The sequence below is a fragment of the Dromaius novaehollandiae genome, chromosome 8 (assembly GCF_036370855.1).
Source record: "Dromaius novaehollandiae isolate bDroNov1 chromosome 8, bDroNov1.hap1, whole genome shotgun sequence".
In the NCBI taxonomy this organism is placed as follows: domain Eukaryota; kingdom Metazoa; phylum Chordata; class Aves; order Casuariiformes; family Dromaiidae; genus Dromaius; species Dromaius novaehollandiae.
In genome coordinates this window covers 10,933,828-10,960,178 of record NC_088105.1, presented here as the reverse complement: position 1 = coordinate 10,960,178, position 26,351 = coordinate 10,933,828, and the positions used below count along the sequence as shown (strand labels likewise).

Genomic DNA, 26,351 nt, shown 5'->3' with positions numbered 1-26,351 from the left:
TAGATAAAACCACAGCTGCAGCATTCTGGGAGCAACAAAACTGAACTAGAAAGACCACATATTCAAGTGCTAAAGCATTGGCCCTTGTGCTTGACTTGCCAGGTGGGGTGCAATCCTCACAGCATGCCCCAGCCCCATAGCACCACGCTCAGGGTCACAATCCATAAGATATTTGAGGACACAGAGCATCCAGCTGTGACAATACCCAGCCAGAGCTCACAACAGCCTTGGAAAGCCCCGTTTAATGGAGACCTCATTAGAAGTGGCTGCAGATTACGCTCAGCAAGCTGCCTGTCCCACCCCTGTGCCAGGATTACCATGATGTAAGAGGGACGACAGAGCAAACATCTGTTATTTCCCCAGCCCTGCCAGGTATGGCCTGTACATCAACATGGGCTGAAATCAGATGCAATCCGTGTTAACCCCTACCCTGTGAACCGCTGAACAACCTTTCCAAGATCAAACATCATGAAAACATTCAGCTACCTAAAATGGAAAGATCAACTGGAGGAGGCACCTCTGCAGAGTGAGGACACTGTGCAGCTAAGGGACTAAACTGATTTTGCTCAGCGAACGAGCTCTGACCTTCCATAATAAAACGCATGTGCCGAGATTCACCAGGAGAAGGTATTTGCTAGAGATGGGTAGACCAGCTGGCTTTTGGAGAGCAGAACCGCAGTTTGGAAGGCTCTCCACACCTCGGTGATGGGGTAAAAGTGACAGAAGACACAAGCCTGGGTCCTTCTGCAGCATCCTTGAAAGGCAACCATGCCCTGCCAGGTGACTCAGCCCAATTATTTGAGGTATCAACCCAAACTGCATGCCAGGGTCAAGGGTGCTGCCTCTCCAACAGAGGACACAGCCTCTGCAGATGGAAGACAGTAGACTTTCACAACATACCTGAGTTTTATTTTTAGTGCCAGATTAAATAATAAAGAGCTACAATGATAAATAAGCTCCCAGCAGCACTGCTGACCTAGTAAGAGGAAATTCCTTTTAGGGGGTTTCTCTGTGTATGTTTGTGTTACAATGGCAGCAATCAAGTCTTTAGCCAAGTAACTATGTGTTACCTTAATAACTGTGCTGAGCACTTAAAGAGCTCAGCAAGCTCTTTGCAACCATTATCTGAATAATCTTCGCCAAACCCTGAAGAGTTAGAGCAGCAAATGCTTAACGCTGCACAGGCCAGGCAAGGGCTGATCTTCCCCACCTGCCGTCACAAGTCTGCTGCATCTGGCAGAGTGGGACAATGACATCCAGGAGGCCCCAGGGTTAGGTTCCCACAACACTGACCTCCAGCACCTCCCACAAGGCACGGAGAAGGGGGGAGAGGGACACCTCTTCCCACGCTGCTAGAGAAGACGGAAGGCCTGGCTTTGGGTCAGACTCAAACTTTGGGAGCACTATAAGCAATAAGCACAAAACCTGCAGACCGGGTTAGACCGAGGCCCATCACAGCCCAGCAGCCTTCCTCCAAGGCTTTCAGGGATGATTTCTACAGCTGCTGACGAGGGGCGTCTGGTCTCACTCACAACAAGGAGTCAAAGACCAAAGGCAAGAGGCAACTCTGTCTTGACACCACCACTGTTATAAGTGCCCATCCCACTTGTCTCCTGAAGAAGCAGGAAGGAGAGAACAACAGGAACCAAAAGCCTCAGGAAGAGCATCTAAGATATGTCCTCCAAGAGCACTCTCTGTATCCTCAGCAATCTCGTTGCATCCTGAGCCACACAGGGTTTCTCTGCTTTACCAGTCTGTGAACTCATGTGCTTGGACAGCTCAGCCCCCTTCCCCACCCTTCCTGAAGGATTTTGAACCCAAGTCCATCATGCACTCCCTCCTGCCCCACTCCCCTGCCTCTCCCCAGCTGCAGAGGCCACTTGGTTTTTGGAACGAGCAAACAGCATCTGCCTCTCTGCCAAGCAGTGCTTACCAAGCAGTGCTTACCCAGAGCTGCAGATTTAGTCCCTGGTCAAAGGAGGAGAGAAAAGGGAAGGAAAAAGCTCACTTGGCAAGGCAAAGCACCACAAAACCTCAGAGCAATAGGAAAGGTGCAGCATCGGGCCCCAAAGAGCAACAGATGGGCTCCAAAAGCAGGTGATTCATCCTCACACCTCTCCTATTGCCTGCTTGTTGTTGCCCTGCTTCTCCTGCCACATGCGCTTCCCCTCGCAACAACGAGGCAGCAGTGGGGGGCAAGCATAACTCGGGCCGGCTTGAAAACCAAGGTCACCTTCCCAAGCCTCTCCACCCCGCTCCCGTCTCTGCACCGCAGCTCGGTCCACGCAGGGCAGGGATACCAGCATCGTGCCCAGGTGGCTGCAGGAGCTAAGCTAGCTGTTCCCAGAATAAGTTTGCTGGGACTCAGACTGTCAATACACTGAAGCATCCCCAGGTGCGGTCCGGCTGTAGCACCCTAGGGAGGGCACAGCACCAGCAGCGGGGTGTCAGCAGGGTAAAGTCTCTGCACCATGCAGGCGCGCAGCACTTAGACCATTCCATCGCCATAAGCAGGTCTATGCCAGGAGCTTCGGCAGCAAGAGCCGGCATTGCACCCTGTGCTCACGTGAGTGTGTTACCAGTAACAAAGAGACTTAAGGGGCAGGGGGGAACTAACAGTCAAAGGCTCCCTGGCCCTATCCTTACACTCAGGAAAAGGTGCAAATGCCAGAACTACAAGGGTTAGGTCAAACACCCTGTTATACGAGAGTCAGAGGAAAGGCAGCACTGCACACAACCACGTCAGGCAGAGGCACCAGGCAGAGTCAGAGAAGGGCCTGCAAGGGCCCGCTTTGCTTGTTTCTCAGGGTGCATATTAATTTTTCACCATATATTCACATATAAACTGCTTTCTAGCCTGCATAACAAGACAGTGCCAAGAGACTACCACAAAGGGTCCTGGTGCCATTGCAAACAGATCAGCTGGAGGAAAGGGCAGCTCTAAATACCCCAGGCTCCTTCAGGCCATAAGAAGCTCCAGTGCTAGACATCAGACCACCTTTTGTCTGGAAGATGGCTGCAGTTCTGCCACACCAGTGCTTTCACATCTCTCACATGACGCTCCTGCGGCAGCAAGCCAGCAGACAGCTCTCTCCACAGCCACCCGCTCCCCTGGGCTGAGCACCACTCCTGTTCCTCAAGAAATGCTGCACTGAGCCCAGTCCCCCCAGAGGGGACCACCAGGCTGCTGCTTGGACCCATCCCAATTAGGGGTATCTCACAGGGAAACAAGCCCGTTGGAAGAGTAGCCCATGGTGGGTAGGAGGGTATGAACAGCAGCAGGGGGATGGCTCTGCCCATGCCCAGCTGGAGCACAGGGAGGCCACAGGGCAGCAGAGCCATGAGCAGAGCAGAGACCCAGGTCCTCCTGCGTTCCCAGGTGAGAGGTGTTAGCAGCAAGTGCAGAGGGTTCAGGAGCAGCCGAGCCTCCTTCCAAGGGATCCTCTGGCCTGTCTCTGAAACAGGCAGATTAAACAGCCATAATGCTCCCTTGGGGTCACTGTCAGCAAGTGCTCCTGAAATCACCTTTTTCCCAAGCCACAATAAGGCCCTTATTTGGTCATTAAGGCATCTACCCCATCCCCATCCTTAACACTTGAGCAGCTGCCTTCCCTCTTGCAGCACTCCTGCGGCTGCCCGTCCTTCCCAGGGAGCCGAGGCGCTGCCGTGCACCGCCAGAGAAACGCTCGCCCTGCAACACAGTCCCGCAGAGCACCACTTTCAAGGGAATCAGCTTTAAGAATATCAAAACATGAAATTATCTCATCTTTCCTTTAAGAGCAACTGTTAAACAACCCCACTATTATTTATATAAATGTATGTCAAGGAAATCAGCCCTCCGTCTCCAGCACAGAGACACAGGAGAGCCAGAGACTGCGGGGGGAGCTGACACCCCGTCTCAAGAGCGGACAGGTTGGCTGCGGGGAGCTCAGCCTCCAGCAGCCCAGCATGCTTTCAGGTCAGGGCTGCGAGCAGGCGGGGGGCTGCTGGAGGAGGCAGCAAGGCAGGGCTTCGGCTGGCCTGACCCAGAGGATCGAGGACTGGCGAGTGCCACGCCTGGCCAGCACCTGGGAAGCCTGCCCTGAAGAGGCTTTTCTTTGCTGCAACGAAGTTGCAACATAATCTTTAGAGATCATCTCAGCTCTTCTCCTGCTGCTCCTGACAGTCCCTCAGTGGCAACAGACAGGCAGATACTTCTGCATTTCAAGGCCAGGTAGAGCTGCACGTACGCCCCATTGCACTAGTGTCACACCTGCACAGCTGCAACCCACCACCATACCAGCCCCATGCAAACTGACCCCATCAGGTACCCCACATCCACCCAAAAGGCAGAGGAAACGTGCACTGGTAGACCCGAGAGCAAGTACCCAGCCCAGCATTGCTGCTCTGCCAACAGCCCAGGCCTGAGCCCATCACCAGGAATAACATAAGGGGGACAGGAAAAAGCAGCAATTACATGACAGCAATGCCCAGAAACCATTGGTGCTCAGAGCTATACGTGCACCTGATCAGAGAGCACACCCCCAGGAGTTCGCTTCCCAAAGGGGGACAGAGCCAGGACATTGAAAGGTAATTTCCAGCTGTAATCACAAGGCCATCCTCTAGGAACACCTCTGCTGCCGCACGGGAGCACAGGCTGTAGCCCTACCAGCAGCCAGAAAATCATCCTGCCCTCCTCCACACAGCTCCCAGAAGAAGGGGGTTTTCCTTGGAAAGGCACAACGACCCTCGCTGGGCTGTCACTTGCATGACGCAGGGCAGACGGCTGACACTGTAGTAACTGATATTCAGACAGCCCTGAACACACAGGGGCCTCAAAATCTGCCCTTCTCCCAGCTGTGGGCACCAGGAGAGCAGCCTCTCCACGCCACGGCCTGTGCTTCTCTGGATATTCAGCAAGCCAAAGGCTGGCGCATTCAGGTAGTCACAGGCAGAGCACCACCAGCTCTGAGGAGAGTGCAAGTTTATGCTTTAATAAGCAAGCAGCAGCAGCACCGACTCAACATCTCACAGCTCTCCTTCTGTCAGCTGCCCCGACACCCCACCTCGAGGACTGCCTGCCCCACGGCTGCAGCAGGAGCACTGGGAGCCTGGACTCCAGGAAAACATCTCCACTCACGGGGCTGCTCTTGCAGCCCCAGCTCTGCCCTGTGCCAGCAGGACAGTGGAAGTGGTTCAGCTGAGGATGGTAACTCTGCCAGAAATACCTCATTTCAAACCAGAAAAGTGACTCCAAATGACAATGGGTTTGAGCATCAGTCCCCATCATCCTCATCTCAAAAACAAGTGCAAAAATTGCCAGGGGGGCGGAAAGGAGGAGAAGACAACAGCCTGGTCTGGGGTATTGTAGCAGAAGCTGCTGTGCAATAGAAAGCGCAGGTGAATCTCAAACACCATTAGCAAAGTCCAGCCCAGCCAGGCCTTGCTACTCGCTTCTCCCTAAAGCACCTGAAACATGAAGGCACTCAACAAGGGTGCTGAGAACAAAGCACTGGATTTACTGAAGGAGATAAACTCGCACTAACCTGATACCACTGATACAAAAAGTTTTTAAAGTAAACAGAGAGGCAAAAAAAAAAAAATGAGGAGCCATGGAGCATCCAGGCCTCTTGAGCACCCCCACAGAAGTTTGTTCCCCCCATGCCACAACAGGCTGAACACATGTGGTCCCAACACAGACTATGAGACCTGGGAACGGGTTGGTCCGAGCTCCTCAGAGAACAAGTCATGGGTCCAAACAATACTTGAAATATCCCAGGCATTGCCAACACATGACCCTTTACGCTGGCTCTACAGTACATGTCTGTAGAAGTCTCTGGCTTCACTGGGAAGTGCCTGACACGTGCAGAGCCCTGCAAGACTACAGCACTGACAGCAGGGCAGCATCCCACAGATACAGCCATCTCCCAGGGCTAGCTTTCTGGGTCTCCTACTTGCATTTCATCTCCAGTGGGATCTGCGGTGGCTCTTTTTTGGACTGCCTTTCTTCCTTCCAAGCCATTTACCATGACACTAATAAAATTAACAATAATAAAACCCTTGTTTAACCTGGCAAAGCCATGGAGAATAAGTTTTCATTTCCAATGGTGCCTTCGCCAAAGGTGACTCACAAACTAATGTGTCATTACTTAATAGACCTGCAAAGGCAATTGTAAGATCATGCAAACATCAAGTTCATGGCAGAAGGAGTCAGAGCACCCCTGAGAGGTTAAAACAATGGGATGCTTTAAAGGTGAGCGACGGGAGGCTTTATTCTTTCTTGACTTATTATTCTTATGTACAAAGACTTGCTGAAAAGGTCGTATTGCATGTGCCAAAAAGAACAAACTGGATTTTTTTCCTCCATTAAAAACATTAGATCTTCCTTTCTCCCTCTTGGCTGGGACACTCTGGAGGGACCTGGGGTCCCAACACCAGGACAGCAGCCTGGTCACAGCTCTGCATTCAAGCCTTCACCCACCTGAGCAAGAGGGCACAACTATCACTTCCCTCACCAGGAGGGGGAGAGGAACAGACTTATCTTGAACAGAGAGGGGGATTTTCTTGCTTATCCAGCCAGGTCCTGGAGCTGACAGGCTTGGGAAGGGCATACATGGCCTGGGTAAACAGTCTGTGCCTGCCTTGGGGGGGGGGGGGTAGCAATGCTTATTTTGAACAGGAAAGAAGCAAGATGCTTGAACAAACTGCATGGTGAAGAAGGAAAGGGGACAGAGCAAGTCTGTCCTGCCCTGCTCCCGCTGTAGGAGCTGACATGCAGCGCTGAGGTCCTCAGGAAGCAATTCCAGCCTGCAAGCACAAGGTCCAGGACAAGACAGAGCCCCAGGCACAATCAGCATCACAAAATCATGCCAGATCACTAAGGAAACAAAGACCTTTTGATTTAATCTTGAGGGAAGGAGACATGTTTGCCTTTTGTTCCTTCACCCAGATCCTCCATAACACTTTCCTGTTTAGCTTGCATGCTGCAAAGAAGCAATTACATTTACATCTTACCTTATCCTGACTTGAGTGATTTCAAGGCAAATGGATAATAAAGTACTTCTTGCCTATCAACCTAAACACACAGACCAGGCCTTGAGGACCCTTCAGCAAGTGACCAACATCCCCACAGTCTTCAAAGGGTAAGGCGCTCGGTGGCAAAGGCCTGGACTGGTCTCTTGTGGAGCTGCCCTGCCCTTCCTCCACTTCCTCTTCCTCTCACTTCTCTAACCTTCCCCTGCCACATATCTCCTCTTGGGAGCCAGGAGCTCTTTCTGGCTGTCTCACACACAGCTCATCCTCCGAGCCCAGTTTCTCACCAATCCCTCTGCCTCCTGCAGCATGAAAGACAGCAAGACAGATAAATATTTATGAGGAGCAAAAAACAACATTTCAGCAACCCCCCTTTATTGGCAAGGACTAATAAACCAGCTCTACCAGTGCCTAACCCACACTTCCCACCCACAGCACCCCAGTGCACACGGCCAAGGAATCGTGGGGACCCAGGCGAGCAGAGGGCCTCTCCGCTCATTAGGGGACACAGGCAAATTGCTCAGAACAATCTGGCTATTTCATGACAGTGCCTAAAGACAGCAGCACTTCTGAACCCCGTGGGAAGCAGGAGAAGCGAGCCCAGGCACGAACCCAGCCACTTCATTAAGGCGCCAAATGAGATGTTAGCGCTTCTGGAAATCATCTGGCTGTGGGCAAAAGGACAACCACCGAGTCGCACAAGCCTTCACATCCCTAAGCCACTAGCTCAGCCTTCACATCCTACCTTTGCACAGGCTCAGTCCCGTCTGAGTGGTCTGGGCCAGGGCAAACCTCCGGGGGCTGAGCATGGCCACGGGCTCACCAAGGGACCGGATTGCCCACGGGAGACTGGAAGCACCACACCACCAACCTGGTGCAGCAGCATTTCCCGCTGGACAGACCACGATGCTGCAACAGCAGAAGCCAGCACAAGGCTGTGCATTTTTTTTAAGCTGGAAATGAAGGTCTGCCCCAACACACTGGGAATGCAAGAGGTGGCAGGAAATGTTTTCAGGCCCTGCTCTTTTGCACATGCCTGTTTGCCCTCAGCCACGTTCAGTGGTCTCCTCTCCTTCCAGCAGCACTTCATCTCCGCAGAAGTCTCTGCTCCCACTTCTGCTCTCCCTGGTGCCAATTCCCCACCATAACCCAGCAGCAACAGCACTTACCAGCCCCTTCCTGCCTCACTGTTCACAGCACCAACTCCAGCACTTCGATTTGGGAGCAAAGCCACCACGCTACTGTCAGAACCCCTCTCCCGCTTCAAGTGTATTTTCTTTCATTGAAAGCTCATTTAGCCCTGTCAGGCAGTGAGCTCTGCTTTCGCTCCCTTCATCGCTTCGCTACGATTGCTGACATCAAGCTGTTAGTGCTGCTATTGCCTCTGTTCTTCTCCTGGTTTTTCAGCATTATTTCATAGCTGCTTTTTCATCCCTCAAGCAGGTTACTCAAAATAACTTGTACCCATGTAACCCTCCTGCCGGACAGCTGCTTTGAGGGACCCCAACACCTGCGCAGTGCCTAGGTGTGCACCCCAAGCACGGGGAGGGGGAAATCCTGGAGGAAGCCCATTTCTGAAGGCTTTAACAGCCTACTTGCTCTGCCCTGCACCCGTCCCATGGTCCATCCAGCCCACGTCCCCTCCGCAGCAGCGGCTAAGCCACCAGACCGGCCACACAGGGACCAGACAGCAAGCGAGAAGGAGCTTCGCTCTCACCCAGCGCGACTGTTTCATTTGTCATCCACGTCTTCCAACTGAGCCGAATCCTGATGGCTGAATTAGCTCATAACTCTGTCATGAAATTGGCCCTTTTACAGCACCACGCGTGTGTATGTAGCGTTTGGACTTTACTGTATTTGCAAACATGTGCAATCACGTTGCAATTGCACATTGTAAAGTGCGTAAGCAACTGCTAATCATTGGCCCTACGATCAATCCCTCACCATCGCCAGGAAGCCAGACACGGAGCTGCCTCGGGCAGGATGCAGCTCTTTTTACACTCGGAAGCTGCCATCTGTAATTTTTAGAAATCTCGAGGATGTCTGAGTACTGGCAGCGTGAGACTGGTGGCGTATGTCACCCAGCCTGCATCTCCCTGATAAACCCAGCCAGGGGTTTTTCCCTGCCAGTGCTTTCCACACCAGCCACCGGTGCTGCAGCGCAAGCGGGGTCTCGGCCCTGCCACCCGCCGCCGCATGCATGCTCCCGCTGGACACCAGCCCCTCGGCCAGGGATACCACTTGCTGTCAGTCTCAGCAACGGGCAATGCTATTTCTGCCAGCATCCCTCCCCCTCTCTCCTCCCTAAATAGTTTATAACCATTGATTTTACCACGCCAATCATGCACCATCTCCCAGCAGGCTTCAGCAGGACCAGCGAGCTCGAGCAAGACATTTCAGCACTGCTTGTTTACCACAGGGGCTCCTTGCACCATGAGAGGAGCAATTACACAAATCCTTCCCTGCGAGTCCCTTGGTGCCTTGATTAATCCTGCCCTCAGCACCTTGATCTGGTGCTAGACCAGCACTCCCAATCCTCATCAGGGCTGGTTTAACAGCTTTCAGGCCAGCCTGTTCCTCCAGACCCCCTCAGCCAGAGGAGACTCCCCAGACAGCTTCCCAGCCCTACGGGAATCAAAATTCCTTCTGCAAAAGGCCAAACTTGTGAAGTCACACCATGGCAATGAGCAGGCATGCTCTCCTCAAGCACCCCTGCCTCCTCCAGCCTCGCTGCCCACAGCCTCTGCCAGAAGAGCACACCCTGCACAGGGAAGGGCGAGGACACCCATCACTAGGCTCAGCAGGGCCAAGATGCATTTTTGCCACATACATCTTGGCTCCAAAAGCAGATGTGAAGCTCAGCTGATAGCTCCATCAAGAGCTAATGACCCTTTGTACCCAGGCACTCCTCAGCTTGCAGATTTCTGCAAGACAGGGGGATCCAAGAAGTTCTCTAGGGGACCCCAGCTCTCCACCTCCTCCCCATGCTCCCCTTACTTCAGTGTCTCCCATTCAGGAGCATCTCCCTCCCAGGAGGGCTCCACACTAACATCTGCCCTTCCAAGGCCAGGGCTGAACACAACTCCCCTGCAACATTTGGGTTTAAAATCAGTTCATCTTCTGAGTTTCCATTAGTTTGTTTTCCAATTTTAAAACCACGTGCATGCACATGCATGTGTAGCAGACAACAAAATCACTTGTGAGAGTTACCGCTTCCCCTTACAAGCTTTCCTCCAACGTCTGTTGGTCTATCTGCTGCTACATTAAAGCCTCATCATTCAACGCACTAGCACAGAATCACCACCTGGGAACACGATGTTTTTCTTCCCCTCCAGCAGCCTCATTTGGCAGCAGATTCCTCCCGGCTGCACGAGGATGCATCCCTTCCTTCAGGGACACGGCTCCGCTAGTCTCCCCATTTTGGAGCGGAGCAGTGGTACCCATCAGGACACGCACGGGCTAAGGGCAACCTCGCACTGCTGCGCATCGCGTGTGCAACTGAAGGCATCTGGGATGCAATGGTGTCCTTTCCGGGCAGAGGCTGCTATCTGGGAACAGCTCCTGGAAACAGCTAAGCTAGCCAGGACTTTTCAGCCTGCAGTCAAAAAACACAGCCGTCCTGCTGCCCCCACAGGACTAAGACATCATGCTACGGCAAACACCACATGTCACCTGCGCCTGGGGAGGGACAGGGTGGAGGCAGCTGCAACTGGCCGAGCAGCACGCACGGCCTCCTGCTGTCACCAACAGGCCGGACAGTCCCTCCCGACAAGGCTGGCATGCCACAGGCCCCTGGTTTGTTACGGTCCACATGGCTCTTTATTGAGCTGCCATCTGTGCGTTGAAACGCACGGCCCGCGGGCCCGGCCAAGCTGCTCTGGGGATTGCCACTCGCTCTGCCAGCTCAGCGGTCCCGACGCCTTGCCGAAGAGCATCCGCGGCCGTCCACCTCAGCCGGCACGTCCCAGGTGGCACGTCCCCCCGGTGCCAGCCCCGCACGGCCGCTTGCGTGGCAAACACGGCGCAAGCGCAGCCCAGAGGGAAAGGGACTGGGGACACGGGAGCAGGGTGCAGCAGGCCTGCGCTGAGCTCCCTGCGGGCGGTCACTGGCTGCTCTACAAACTGCTCTTACTGGCAGGGCCAAGGGGGTCTCCAAGGTCCCCAAGCTGGAAATTGGAGCTGTTTAAAGCCTGTAAACAGCCAGATGGGCACAGCTGGGCTCACAGGGTGCCCAAAACCTTGCAACCTCCAGCTGCCGGGCTGGCTCATGAAGCCCCGGCACCACACAGCCGCCCAGCTCGGGCACCCCGGGCCGTGCAGAGCTTTGAAGTGCGTGGGCAACCCCTGCGGCCCTGCTGCTCCAGATGGGCAGCACCGAGGTCAAGGCAGTTGAAGCAGGGAGCAACTCTCCAGCAACACCAAGGCTTCCCCAAAAGCAGCAACCAAAGGATAACATTTCTAGCCTTCTCCAGCTGCACAGCCAGCCCCAAGAGCTGTTTGCTGAGCACCAGGTCTGCCTCGCAGGCCTCCAGTACTGCCACCCCCACCACCAACCTCCTCTGACCCTTAACCTGCATCAGCTTCTGGGCAACTGCAACAGGTCTGACTGCAGGCTGCACTTATCCCAGTCCTCATTCTTGCCCAAAACATATCTCTTAGCAAACTCGCTCTAGAGCCCTGACAGAGGAAGGCAGCTGTGTGTCCTGCCCTTCCCCATGCCCTTCCAGTTCTCAGAAGGTTCCTCAAGGAAGCCGCGGTGGTACAGGCTGAGATAACATGGACACACAGCCCTGTCCCTTCCCTCCTCACTAGCACCCTTTGAGTTAGGGCACTGAACACCTTCAAGCCAAGCTGCTTCTGGATATAGGTTGTCCCTTTGTTCACGAACATACAAACCCAAGCAGACACCCCGCAAAGGAGCTGCCTACCAGGCTGACCAGGCACAGCCTTGGGAGGTCTCCCCAAGTCTCCAGCATCTGGCCTTGCACAGACATCTATCTCCCTCCTTGTGATACAACCCGATCACTGGGGACCTGAGTCAGCAGCACTTGCAGGATTTGCCCTTTCTGTGACTCCTGAAACATCCCACATTAGCCAAAACCAGTTGCAGTCACAGCCACCCAGAGAAGCCATGCAAATCCCAGTGCTGCTCCTCCCTGATCTACCCACCCGTGCCTGTGGCCAAGTATTTTACACCATTCATTTTTATTTTGACTAGAAAGCCTGTCCCCAGAAATTTAACTGTGAAGCTTGTTAACACCAGCAAAGCAAAACAAAGGACTGTCAACCCAACCACGAAGAAGTTTCCAAGCAGTCAGCATCTTTGCAGTGTGGGGGAGTGATGCAGCTTAAGACCTGCTGTGGATCACACTCAGCCACAGGTGGTTTTCTAGACATAAGATTCAACACAGCCTAAGTTACCATTTTGGAGAAACTTACTTCAAGTAAGTGTAGACCACAATATTTTTAGGCTCCTTCTAGCCACCTCAGATCTCTATCCAGAGTGTTAAATCACCTGTACCATGTCTTCTGGTGCGGGTCCAAGAGCAAGCCATCCATGCAGAGGCAGGTATTTTCCCTGCTGCCACATCCTAGCCACAGCTCCACAATTCACACAAGGCGCCATGCCACATGCACTGCACAAACCCTCATCGCCGATGCAAAGACTCAGAGCCAAGGCAGGTCACGTAGAAACACTTCCCACATCGTTATGGCAAATACCTCCAAGCTCACTTAACGGAGTCAAGCCAACATGTTTAGGTCAAGCTTCTTCTGCCTGCTGACTTTTTGACCACATTTTAAATCAAAGCAAATGATTCAGTAGGGGACTGTAGCACTAATCACATGGCTTAGCACACTCTTGATCCAGATGCATCTCCAGCAAACATCTGGAATAGGGGAAGTCAGGACACTGTTCCACAGGAGTGGTAAAGGGCTCCACTGTATTGCCCAATTCCCCGATTACCCAAGGTTTTGACCAGGGATGATGTACACCAAACAGTGAGATCTCAAAAAGTTGTCCAAGAGACTCAGCTGCTCCTCTGATGCCCACAGAAGCCAACTGGAGTTTCGCCATAGGAATGAGCCAAGGCCAATACACAGTTTCTAAAAAATCCCAGTGTACTGGGGAAGATATGGGCTGCAATATATACAGCATGCTTGAAACAGCTGACAGATCATTTATTCCAAGCTTGCTACTTCCATATGCCAGGGGGAAAAGTCCAGAACCAGAACAAAGACAACAAATTTCTAGAGCTACTATAGCAAAGGAAAAAAAGCACAGAAGAAAAATCCTCATGCCATCTTCCAGAAACTCCCCGCTCTGCGAGTGCCAAATTACTAAGTCAAAAGGAAGAAAAAAATCCCTTCAATAACAGATTGCTATTGTGTTTCCTTTCAAAAGAACACCACTAACCAAGTTCCCTTGCTGCTGCTTTCATACCTAACATTTGCTTTAACAGCTTGTTATTTAAGAACTCAGAAGTAAAATCCGCACCTTTGCTCTTTGGTGTGGAGCGTGTGGGAACAGGGATGGTCCCCGCGCTGCACTCGCACGCACCGGCAGACACAGCCCCGAGACACTGGCCACGTGTCCCCGTAGCAATAAGGACTACATGCCAGCAGGTTGTTACACCCGCTGGGCAGCCACCTAAAGGGACTTCTGCAGGGCCGACTGTAGGGACCACCCTGATGCTAATAGGACCTTTTCTTTTTCCACTTGTGCTCCCATTGCTGTCTTCAAGGAGAGAGCAATGATAAACTCTCCTTCCCATTTCCACCTGCCCTGCTACCCCGGTTTTGCTGTGCTTCACACTGAGGCAGCACATCCCACCTCCGCTGCGCCCCCATCCCCACGGCACGCACCCAGACAGGCGCTCGGAGGTAGTGCAGGGACATCTCCCCTTTGAATCCAAGGCACTTAATAACAATTCTCGTTAAAAATAGGGCCTCTTCTCCCGGTGACTCTCCCGCAGGCGTCATCGCCTCAGCGCGCTTCCCATCGTGACTAATGCCAGTGGTGTGTGACTAACGTCCTGCACCCCGCAAGGGAGACGGCCCCCCGTGGCATGGGGGGGCCTTCCTCTCACCTCCTCCAAAGCTGGGGTCGCAGGTCATCAGGGCAAAACCTCAGCTCTGTCAACAGGAAAAAACTGTCTAGGTCCCAGCCCCACACCCCCAGCCAAGGTGACGCAAGCCTGCTTAGCTCTAGACAGGCAGGGGAGTCTAAAACCCCCAGAGCAATCCCAGTCCCTAAGGCTTTGAGGAAAACACTCACGAAGATGCAGATTTGCTGGAAAGAGTCCAGAACACAATAGCAAGAATGAGCACAGTCTAGAAGACTCCCAAGTTTGGAGGAAAAATAGGAAGAAGTGCAATACTTTGGCATCAAGGAGAGGAAACGGAGGCAATAATAGGACTGTCATCAGCCATGCCAAGGATTGCTAAAAGGCACAGAGTAAACTGTTCTCCAGCCAAAATTGGACAGGACAAGCAGTCCCTTCCAGACCTATCTCTTCTCACTCTTTGATCCCGAAGTTTCAGAAAGCAGACAGACCTGAAACATTAATACAAGAAGTGCCAACATTAAGCTATTTTTTTAGAGCACAAATCATGAGTTTTAAATATTTCTATGTTGCAAAGTGATGTTTGCATCTCCTTGGCTGGAGATAAGATGGCATGCTTAGAAGTCTATTTTTCTTTCCTTTTAAATGAAAGGTCAGGTCTTCCCTAATCACTTGACTCTTGGATCTGAAGCTTTGCACACAAATGCAAATAGAGAGGTTTGCAAAAAGCCTTTGAGCTGGCAAGGCCTTCCCAGCAGCATGAGCAGGCAGAGGTGCGAGGGGAAGGACAGGGCAGAGTTGGGCCATAGCAGACTAGAGCTTGCAGCGTTCAAACTTGAATCCACAAAACCAGAAACAAAAAAGGAGAATGGGGCTGAAATCCAGGCAAACATTCATCTCATGCAACCAGCACACAAGGAGACCTTTTCAAGCCACCCATACCCTCCAGCCCTTTGGAAATACATTAAACACTCCTAGAGACAGCTTTTATATATTGGACTGGGAAGCCAGAATGGCTTGAGGGAGGTTATTTGTCTTCTCCTCCCAATGACACACACTAATAGCCACTGGCAGGCTGGGTAATTTAATGGCAGCAGTGCAGTACGTGCAAGACGATGCCAGCATCGAGCATGTGAGCAGCCCGAGCATACCACCTCTCCGTGGGCAGGACACATCTGTCCATCGCATCTTCCAGGCTGACAGCCTCCACCATCTCGCCCCTATGGCTGACCATGCAGCTCCTTCCCTTTCCTGCAGTTTTGACAAGGCTGGGAGACTTTGCACAGGCCACAAAACAACAGGCAGACACTTGGCACTGGTCTAATCAGAGTGGTGAGAAGAGCAAGACCTCCAGGTTAGGGCAGCTGGTGCATGGGAAGACTCCCTGCCCTTCTGCTGTGAACCCAAGAGAGGGCACTGAACAGACACGCTCCACGCATTATCCTCCAAGGATCCAGGGTTTTTTTAAGCACTTTGGTGCTGCCTGAGCTTTGCAAGAGTGCCCACAAGCAGGTTAAGGGCCCAGCTCTCCTAGAGTTCAGCACTTTCAAAAGTCACCCTCAATACTTGTTTTCTTTACACTCAAATATCACTATACAGATTTGGCCTCAATCTGCATTTCTGAGCCAAGCATCCTCTCCATCCCAGTGTGTCAGTGCTGTTTGCACCACCACAGTGATGCTATTTCATCTGGTCAGATCTAAGTATTTCCCAATGAAATCTCTTAAAGCAACATCAATATTGATGTGCCACAAGAGCATAAAACAGGGTGATCAGTTACTGTGGCAGCATATTCATGACTTCTAATAAGAACAAGAATTCAGTATTGCCTAGAACAGAGGACTGCCAAACCTCAGTACTTACCCTATAGTTTCAGGAGACACATTTTGCCTATTTACCTAGTCTGGTCTCCTCTAATATAAAAAAGCCTCTGAATTATAAAAGGAACTGATGAATAACAGAGCCAGGTGGAAACACTGGAAATCATATCTGTCAGTCTTGACTTTTTGAACTATTTAAACCTCCCTTTTGACATCGCACTCTTCCTACTGCACAGATTTCCTAATCACAGTACAAACCTTTTGTTAATAAAATACATACTTGATCCAACAGGTCAGCTTAAAGCTTTCCTCTCATCACCTCCTCCCAGCTCTCCGGCACTGGTACTGTGGGTGAAATATTCCTCCAAAGAGGACGGGATTAGAGTATTACACATGCATGCGCACACACACTTTCACTTCAGGCACAAAGGAAGAAGGAGCAGCTTCCCAGAGTCATCCCCATCGGTCTTGCATACCAAGGTCTATGCTTTCAGAAGCAGCCAGTGATGCCTTCAAGACAGCTGGGTTAAAGCAACACTTTCCTCCCTCTCCTGCACCCCTGGGAGAAGCAATGCGCTTTAGGAGATCCAAAATGCAGGAGCCAGTCTAATTACCTAACGCATCTCCTGAAGGCCTGGGCCAAGCAACCTGCCTTTCTGCAGCAACCGGCCACCAGCCCCGCAGAAGCAGCATGCGAGCTCGCCCCCAGGAGCTGCCACTCTCAGCAGCTCAGGTTTCATGCCAGCCAAGTCTGCATCTTCAGCTGGCTTCCTGGGGGTTGTTTGAACATTACACAAGATGGGAGCAGGAGAAGAAAAATCACATATGAGAGATTTCCAAAATTAAAAATGAACAAAATGGCCTTTGGGGAAGAGTTCTAGATAATTAAAACATTAATTCAGATTGCAGCTTTTGCTCAGAGCAAGCAAGCTCAAGTCACCCAGAAATCCTCACAGGCAATGATGGCAGCAAGCCTGAGCGAGGCTCCGGGGTCTGAGCTGCAGCCCCCTCCCCGAGCGCACCCATGGGTGCGGAGCCCTCTCCTCCACCATCACCCAAGCAGCGCAGCGCCTCCAGGAGCACCGTTAAACTCGTGCTGGAACAGGCTGCCCCGCAAACCCTTCCCCTGTTGCTCCTAGAAGAGATGCGCCAAAACTACAACCAGCATGCCCCGCACCCCAAGGCCTGCTCACATCAGCCTCACTGCAGGTAACACGTGTTTCCGAAGGTCTGTGGCCAACTGTGCTGCCAGCAAGTGAAGGCACAAGCAGAGAAGGCAGGCAGGGCCTGGGACACCTCAACACCCTTGCCTGTACCGGAGAAGCAAAGTTGAGGTCTTCTGCTCCTGTCCTTCATGATAGGCTCCCCCAGGCTGAGCACCCAAGGCTAACATTTAACCCTACCACCACAGTGGTGATCAACGCGTTTCCCAACAGGGCCAGTGCTTTCCGAGAGAGCAGGAGAAAGGGAGTTTAAAGAGCTACCCTGGGACAGAGCACGACATGCTGCTTCGGAGGAGACACGTGCCAGGAGCCAAGCTTGAGGCTGCCCTCTGCAGAAGGGGACAGCAGCAAAAACGAGATCAAGCTCTCCGGGAGCAGGAGGAAGATCAACTGGCTGAAATAACAAGCAGGAAACAGGTAATAGCTTCAAGGTTAAAAGCTCCCTCTCCCCAGCAACACTAACACCTTTCTGCATGAGCAAAACAGATAAAGTGACTAAAACAAAGTCACGACAGTCACAAATAAGTCAAGTGAGACATGCAAATGACTAAGTTTTGGCAATTTGCTGTAAGCAGTCACCAGGAAAGAACTCATGGAGAGCCAGCTGCAGCATCCCTGCGTACCCAGCTCCATATCCACGGGTAACCAGACAGACTGACTTTCCAAGAAGCCCAAGCATCTCCAAACACAGCAGGGTCCTGTCAGCAGGACTGCAAAGCCACCTGCTTCTGCTCCGCAAGAAGCAGGCAGCACAGAGATGGATCCCTGTGCAACATGGGGGGAAGTTTCTATGCAAAAAATAAGGACTAAGGCTAATATTTGGGCATTGCCATAATTCACTAGCACAACAAAATCCCACAGCAGCATGAGAAAGTTTTCCCTCCCAGACCTTTAATGCCTGCAGTTGCTCACAGACACGGATATAAGGGAGAGCCACGCAGAGGGCTGAAGAGTGCTACCGCACACAGAAAAGCATCCGTTTGAAAAGCCTCCAGAAAAGAAAGTGCCAAGGGAAAAAAAGTCATTTTTAGCTAGTGGAAACCGTCTACTCCAACAGAGCAGACATGCTTCATTTTGATTCTACTTTTTCATGTCACAGCCACCAAAAGAAATACAACACTAGAGACAAAATAAATAAAAAGCATTCAAACCAAAAGCCTCCAAGCATTCAGCTTCCCATCCCAACACACAATGTAACATATCAGCGTTTTCAAAGCTTCTGCCCTCTCCTCACCCATCTCACTTTTCCCCCTTGAATCTTTTCCAGCTTTGCTCCACAGCAGCATTTCGACCATGGCAGAACAGCTTTCTTCGAGGCCAGGGAGCTGGCTCTGCCTTGCCACCAAGCCAAGGACACAGGGACGCTCCTGCAGGCCATAACCCAAGCAGCTCGCTCCCGAGCCCCGACCAGCAGGACAGGCAGGCACTGCTCATGCTCCAGGGCAGGAAATTCATCTCCCAAAACAGCCAGCGCCAGCTCCAAGCAGCATCTCCTCCCCAGCAGTGGGCCAGGAGCCGCACAGCAGAAAGACACCTGCAAAGCCTTCGAGGGTCACACAGACACAGCCGAGGCGCGAAAGGGGCCAAGACGGGGTCATTGCAATGCGCTGCATTGGTGCACAGCACTGCTGCCAGCTGCTGCCCTGCGAGGAGCAGGCTTGCTTCTTTCCTTGCAAGGTCTCATCACGACACAGGAGGCAGCATTCGAAGGCATCCCTCGTGGCATCGCACTCTTGTTGCAAAGGGCTCCAGCATGCAGCCGCGTTTTCGATGTCAGCCCACCCTCCAGAGCAGGGCTTTGGGGCACCTTCAGCCCAGCTCCCAGGGCAGCACAGGGAGTTTTCCCGCGCTGGTTCTGCCAAAGAGACGCTCCCAAGTGCAACTGGGAAAGACCAGACTGGAAGGGGAAGCAGCCCAAAGTCCCAGAGCTCAACACCTAGCTGCAATAAGGTGAGAAAGCGAGGATGGGAGGGGTTAAGATAAGTTGGGCAGTAGCTGTATAGTGCGGCTGCTGGAAAGACCAGTAGCCTTCTGGCCTGTGCCAGAAGCAGGTGAGGCACAGAGCGGGTGGAGAGGCAGGCACGAAGGCAAACACGGGAAGAAAAAAACACACTACTGCCAGGACAAGCCATGAGCAGGTCAGGCTGCAGGCTCCGGGCCCCTTCCAGGGGCCGCATTGGCTGTTCGCACGCCAGGCGCTGCAGGAGAGGAGAGGAGAGGAGAGCGGCCTGGCAGGGACAGGGCAGGACCGCCAGACCAGGAGCAGCCTCCAGCAGAGCTCGGAGAGCACCAGCCACTGCATACAGGAGGCAGCGATATCACCAGATGCCAAGCAAGGAGGAGCAGGCAAAAGGAAAGGCCAAAGTCTGTAGAGCCCTTCAAGACAGGCAGAGCCACATGGGCACGCTCTCGCCAGAGGATGCCGATGAGAGAAACAGCTGTCACGAAGCAGCACGCAGCGAGCGCTCACCCCAGGCCCCTCTCCCTCCTCCCAGGAATCCGGCACCCTGGAAAAACCTGCCCAGCATTTGCATTTTTCAAACCTTGGCTCTAAAAATAGACGCCGGTGCAAGTGACACATTTTGAGCAGAGCCAGCGAGCGGCAGCCCACAGACCCAGACTCAGCATCAGCAGAGATGTGTTTTGTAAACAGTTTCTTTTTAAGGTTGCTTAGTAAGCCACCGAGCACCAAACAGCAGGAGCCCATGTCTGATGTGGCAGAAATGAAGAGGGGAACCGAGGAGCAAAAAAAACCTGTAGCTGAGAACAGGGCAGGAGGAACTGCACCAAACAGCAGGAGCCCATGTCTGATGTGGCAGAAATGAAGAGGGGAACCGAGGAGCAAAAAAAACCTGTAGCTGAGAACAGGGCAGGAGGAACCGCAGGGAGGCCCCCCCTACCCCAAGCACCCCCCATGCCCCAGCTCAGGCTTTCAGTTGGGGTTTCTCAGCCTGTAACTCCACCCATGCCCATGGCCACTCCTCTGGGGGAAACAGCCCCGCGCCGGCAACGGGATGCAGCGAGCAGGGTCGCTGCACCCGCACAGCCGTGTCGGGGAAGGAGCCTCATCTGCACAAAAACCAGCAGGGTAGCACGGGCCCAAAGCATCCCACTGCCAGGGCACATGAACGCCGATTCCTACCTTCCACCCCAGATCCTGCCCAGGCTACGTGGCCAATCCAGCCCGCCCTGCAAGCGCTCCTCCACAGGGCGGGATGGGCAGCAGCACACAAAGGAGCTGAAGGAAGAGTCACCCAAAGCGCTGCTCGGTTAATCACGGTAATTAGCTGCCGTCTCGAGCAACTCCCATTAGTTGCAGCCTGATTTTTGCAGGCACAGCCAGCGCACAACATTTTAATTAAATCGAACCAGACAGCAAAGTGAAGTATCCGCACTGGCCCACTACAGGGCTCCGGCAGGACAGGAACATATGGAAGAGACGCTCCTTCCCTTAAAGAACCCGGCTTAATTAATTTTAACTGGGTCTTAGTTACCAGACCTGCTCGCAAAGCCTCAGCTAACGCACACCGGCTTTGCAGAGCAGACACTGTAGGTTTGAGGGGAGCCGCTCGCGCTTTTCACACCCAGCGCAGAGATTGGAGCCATGCCCTAACCGCAAAGTGGAGCCAGGGTTTTTCGCTGGAGCCGGGCCGGCATGCTCCCCCCAGCGCGCGAGCCCCCACACGCACCGCTTGCCCCCTCGGTGGGCAGCCGGCCCGGCAGGCGCCGTGCCTGGCACAGCCCGCGCTTCCCACCAGCACCTGGCTCCGCAGGGAGCCGACGCAGCCTCCGCGCAGCCCTTTTGGGGAGCAGGCACTCCGCCTGCGCGGAGGCACGTTTCGCAGCGTGCCTGCCTGCCTGCGCCTGCCGGGCTGCAGCCCTGCGCTCCCCGGGACTGACCAGGTACTCGCAGAAACCCGCTCAGAGGGAACAGAGGCCCAATACAAACATTTTGCTGATGCAGAAAGACAAAAAACCCTACTTAAAATATTAGCCACAGCTTAATTGGCCTTCCTCAGGGACTCAGCCTCCTCCCCATTGCCCAGACCTGCCCACGCTCTGGTGCGTTCAGGAACCCTCTGTGGCTGGTTTTATACCTATTTACAGGCACCGGTCCATGGAGACCTGCAGGAGGATGTGCAGCTCAACCCCTCCGAGCCTCCCGCCGCCTCGCCAAGCAGGGCAGGGGGAAGCGGCACGCCAGGGAGCGGATACAGGGCTCCAGCCAGGCCCCCGGCTGCTCAGCATCTTTAGTGCTTGCCTGCGCGGTCACAGGGGACTTTGCACACTGAGCCAGGGTTCAGTTTAAACCACAGAGGTGTCTGAGGCCAGCACAGGTAACCCCCCGTGGGAGCTGCTAAGGTAACACTGCTCCATGCCCAAAGGAAGAAACATCCCTCCCAAGCTAATAACTGGTGCATGACCTGGACGGAGGAAGCACCTTCCCTCAGCCAGCGCCACCTCTAGCTTTTCTTTTCCAGGAGCCCTCGGGCCGCTCAGCCTGGGGGACCCGGCACCTCATTTTGCAGGTGGCTCACGTTGCAGGGGAATCACCAAATAACTCACATTAGCAGGGACCCCGGAGGCCTCCGGTCCAGCTCTGCTCAAAGCAGAGCCAGCGAGCTCAGGATGACACCAGCTATCAGAGAAGAAGAGATTCCCCAAGCCAGAGACGGGCTTCTGACAAGCCTTTGCCCCAGCGCGGAGCTCCTTGCGCAGCCTGACAGAGCTCCGCAGCCTCCCCCCGGGGCATGAGGCCTCACGGCTGTGACTAATGGCATGTTTTGACATCTCTGAAATACTCCAGCACTTCGTTTCAGCCACAGGGAGCAGGAAGGAAGGAGGGGACATGCTGGGGGGAGCCGGCACCAGTGGGGGGGTGAGGGGAGGCAGGAAGAGCTTTTGCAAAAGCAACAGGCACCAAAAAGCAGAGCAGAGGCACCGCAGGAGATGGACAAGGGGTGGGTCAGGACCCGGAAGGCACCTGGGAAGCCCATCTGATCCACTAGTCTCTGCTGGCCTTGGGGAATCCAGTGCCTTGCACCTCCAGGGAGCTCCACCACCACCCCCCCAAAATAGGGGCAGAGCCCCCAGAAACCAGAGACACCAGGATGCTCCACTAGCTCCTGGGGAGCCTGTGCTCAGCAGTGAGGCCCCCCACTGGCCCTGACCCCCACCCAGTCTGGCTCACTTTGGCCTCTCCTGCCAGCCCAGGAAGGAGAGTGAGGTCCCTGGGGAAGTTAATTAACCACCACCTTTGTGCTGAAACCACTGTCTCCGGTCCCAGGGCGGGCTGCGTCTCCACACAGCCTGAGCCACTAGCAGGGAAGCAAAGCATCCCCGCCACCAGCAGAGCTGCTGGCCTTGGCCATCTGTCACCCAGCAGCGTGAGGGAGGAGAGCAGCCAAGAGCACAGGGTGTTTGGCTTTTGTTTTCCTCCCAACTCCCGCTGCTGTCAGCCCCTCGGACTGGCTTTCCAGTGCTCTCACTGCACCACAGCAGGCCAGGGGAGAGGACAAGCACAGTGGCTGGACAAGGCTCCAGATCTCCCTGCTCCATCCCCAGAGGGAAGGATTTTGCAGCTAGACTGGAACAACACTGGTAGCTCCTGGGACACCTGACCCAAGATGCCCCCTGCGCAGGCAGAGGGCAGGGGAGATGGCTCATGCCCTGCCCAGCGCTCTTGCAGGCTTCTCCCTGCAGCTTGCAAGGGGAGGCCCCTTGGCACCAAGCAAGATGCTTGACCACGATGCAAGACCATTCTCCAGGCTGTGCCACCCTCACGCCCAGCCATTCACATTTGGATGTGTGCATCCCTGGTGGCACCCACAGCCTGGCTCAGCCACAGAAGAGTGAGCAGACATGCCAGCTGCTGCTGCCAGGGTGCCACACAGCTTCCTGGGGTCACCATGAGCAAGGAGCCCAGCAGCACTGATAGTGGCAATGGGGACAGGGAAGGGGGTGATTGTTTTCTCTTTTCAGCTGTCACTAAAGTCATCAGTGTGGCTGTGTGAGTGATTCACACCAGTGTATGAAAAGCCTGTGACTCACAGTGCTGGATGCAGCGGGTGGGTGGGTGCATTGACTCAGCTGCTCCAGGGGAGGGGGCCCAGGGGGCTGCAGACTCAGACCCACAGGGGGGTTGTTCACAGGGTGTCAAAGCCAGCACCAGCCTGGAGACCTCCCTGGGAAGCAGTGGTTACCACAAAGCACGTCTGCTCCCCTGCAGCCAGGGAGAGGTTTACTTTGTCCTGCGTGACAGCAGAGAAGGAAGCCTGGAGCTGCTCAAGGGATGAACATGCATCCCAGACTACCGGGAACAAACTTTATGGGCACTGTAGGATCTCTGAGGAGCAAGGAAAGCCAGCCAGGCTCAGACTCCCAAAGCAGTGAACAGGGAGCTCGGCTCCCCAGGACAGCCTCCACTCCCTGAAGCCAGAGACAGGCAGCAAGGGAAACCGAGTCCCCCCCACCACACCAGCCCTGCTCCGCAGCTTTGCCGCGACCTCCTGCACCATGCCATCAGGAGAGCCATGTTGCCAAGACCCTCACACTAGCAAATGACCAGAGGGACCTACCACAGCTAGTTTGGGCAAGGGAACCCTGGTCGCAAGTGCCAGGTGCTCCAGCCACTGCTTGGTACCAGCAGCACTATGCAAACACGCCAGGGAGCAGGAGGGAACCTCTCCACAAGAGGCTCCTGTTTGGATGGTGCTCAGTCTCCAATTACTCAACCAGTGGCTGCACGCCCAGGGCTCCGGAGCAGCGTTGCCCCGGCCTCACCAAAGATGCCGTCAGCAGGGCTGCAAACACGTGTCTCATCTCGCTGGCAGCGCCTTCCGCAGCACCATGCCTCCTCTGCCAAACAGCCCCGGCACAGTGGATCCGGACCAGCCTGGAGAGCGTCACCACATCCTACAGCATCCTGAGCCAAGGCCTCCCCATCTGCAGCATGGACGAAGGCTGGCCTCGCGTCAGCACCTAAAGCAGGATGAGATCACCTACCCAGGAGGAGGCGGCACACGGAGCAGGCAGCATGGACCGGGGTGCACAGTAGCACATCTGCTCAGAACCCCTGTGGGAGAATCACCTCTGCCTCCCTCCAGCCATGTAAAAAAAGCAGAGCAAGCCAAGAGCACCTCAACACACCCTCTGCAAGGAGCAAAAGCAGCCAGGAGAGCTGCAGGAGCAAGACAAAACGCAGTTCCCTGATTTTGGGGTCTGCTCATTCATCATTGCCATCACCACCTCCAAGGTGGCTCTGCTGGAAGACCCAAACCCCTGAGTAGCACATGGACCCACAGAAAAGTGCAGACCGGGTGGAGGGGAGATAGCACAAGCCAAGCAGGAGCCCAGGGCTGTCAGGCAAGGAAACCTGGGGGGAAGCATGCAGACTGCACACTCGCAGCAGAGATCCAGATCACCTCAGGGAAGCCCGGTGCATTTGGGAGGCCACAGGGGTGGCAGAGGAGGAAGAGTTGGACCAAGCACACTGCCAGTCCACCACTGGACAACAGATCTGCTCCAGCTTCCAAGGAACAGCTTCCCCGGTGGAAACAAGGGTCTCTAGTGCCCAAGGCAGGAGGAGAGATGACTTGCACTGCAAGGGTTAGATGCCCTGACCCAGCTTAGCCCACCTCACAACCCCCAAGCCCTCAGGTATGAAGCAAGCAGCCCCTGTCCAGCACAGACCCACCCCAAGCCCCTTCCTGAAGGCAGCCAGGGCCATGGGGGGACCATTCTCCCCACAACCCAGCAAACACAACCCCCAACATGAACAAGCCCGAGTTTGGCATCAGCAAAGCAGGAGCCAGGACAGCGGGGGGAGACCATCACGACCAAGCTTTAAGAGAGAAGCAAAGGTGTGATAGCTCCAGCATGGCTGTGCTGCCTGGTCCCCACACACCTGCTGATCCCACCAGGGTCTCCGGCAGGGCCACCCGCTCCTCTAACCCTCCCACCGCATCTGCAGCGCTACACCCCAGCCATCCCCGAGGAGCCAGCGATCCACCTTAAAATAACTGAATAGCCTCCACACCCTCATAGGCTACCTTAATAAAAACTTTGTCAAACCAGAGCTTTTCTCCAAAGCCCAGCCAAGCCCCAGCGATGCAGACAAATCCTCTTTAAAAAAAAAGAATATATGCCAGGAGTCCCTCTTGAAACTTGAGTCCCCCAATAGAAAGCACAGCCCAATTCCCCCGTGCATGGAGGGGGCAGCCCCACGCCGGGCAAGGAGCCCCTCGGGGCCGCGGAGGGCATGGGAAGGCACCGCACCTTGCTCTCCGCCCCGCTGCTGGCTCCTCTCCCCGTAGGTCTCCGACCAGCAGCTCGCCCAAAGCGGCGGCACAGGAAGAGCCCGGAGCATCCCTGCCAGCAAAGGTACAACAGCAGCCTCCGGAGAAGGGAGGCGGCGAAATGTCCACGGAGACAAAAAAATCGCTGGAGGAGAGGAAAAGGAAGGAGACAGCCCCAGCTGACGGTGGCGGGAGGGGGGATTGTGTCTCCTGGAAACACCGTGGGAAAGGAGGGGTGGGCACGAGAAAGCCGGCCGTTCCCCCAACAGGTAGCAGCGCGTGCCTGGCTCCGGCACCAGGCAGGGCGCACGATGCCAAGGCGGACGGAGCCTCGGCTACTTTTCGAAAGGGAGCGAGCACGCACCATGTCCACCATCTCCGGCGGCAGCAAGCAGAGGCAGCGCTTACCTTGCGATGAAGGCATGGCTCCCGCACGCAGAGCCCGCCGGGTCCCACTGCTACTCCCGAGCCATTATTTGCAATAGAAAGGGAGACAGGGGAAAAAAATAAGAGACAGAGGGAGGGAGGGAAGGGGGGAGGGAGGGAGACAAGGGAAGGAGCAGAGAAAGGAAGGAATGCAAGAGGAAAGGGGGAGGAGGACGGGAAAATGAAATAAAAAGAGGGAGAAAATAGAGACAGTTAAAATCTGTCTCCTGCCCACACAGTGGAAAAGAAATTTCTGACAATCGGAGAAAGAGCTCGCGCATACGCCAGAGGGGGCAGCCGGGGAATAACAAAGGAGGCGAGGAGATGAGCGAGCGCCGCCGGAACAGAGCCGGAGCCGTCCGGGCACACACACGGCCACCGACCCGGCCCGCGCACCAGCTGGCTCCGCTGCCCCAGCTCCAGCCGCCTGGTCCACTCCCAGGCTGCAGCAGCCCCAAAAAGCCCCACGGCCAAAAAGCCCCAACCTTGTACCAGGTTTAACAGGAACAG

At 54.4% G+C, this 26,351-nt stretch overlaps 1 protein-coding gene across 1 annotated transcript in view; it reads right to left on the bottom strand.

Moving 5' to 3' along the window:
* Positions 1 to 26,116, bottom strand: part of CACNA1E (calcium voltage-gated channel subunit alpha1 E) — a 174,825-nt gene extending 148,709 nt beyond the window's left edge. Inside the window, exon 1 of the mRNA XM_064515647.1 lies at positions 25,824 to 26,116. The gene's annotated coding sequence lies outside the window, so the exon portion shown is untranslated. The remainder of the gene's footprint in view (positions 1 to 25,823) is intronic.
* Positions 26,117 to 26,351: the final 235 nt, after the last annotated feature.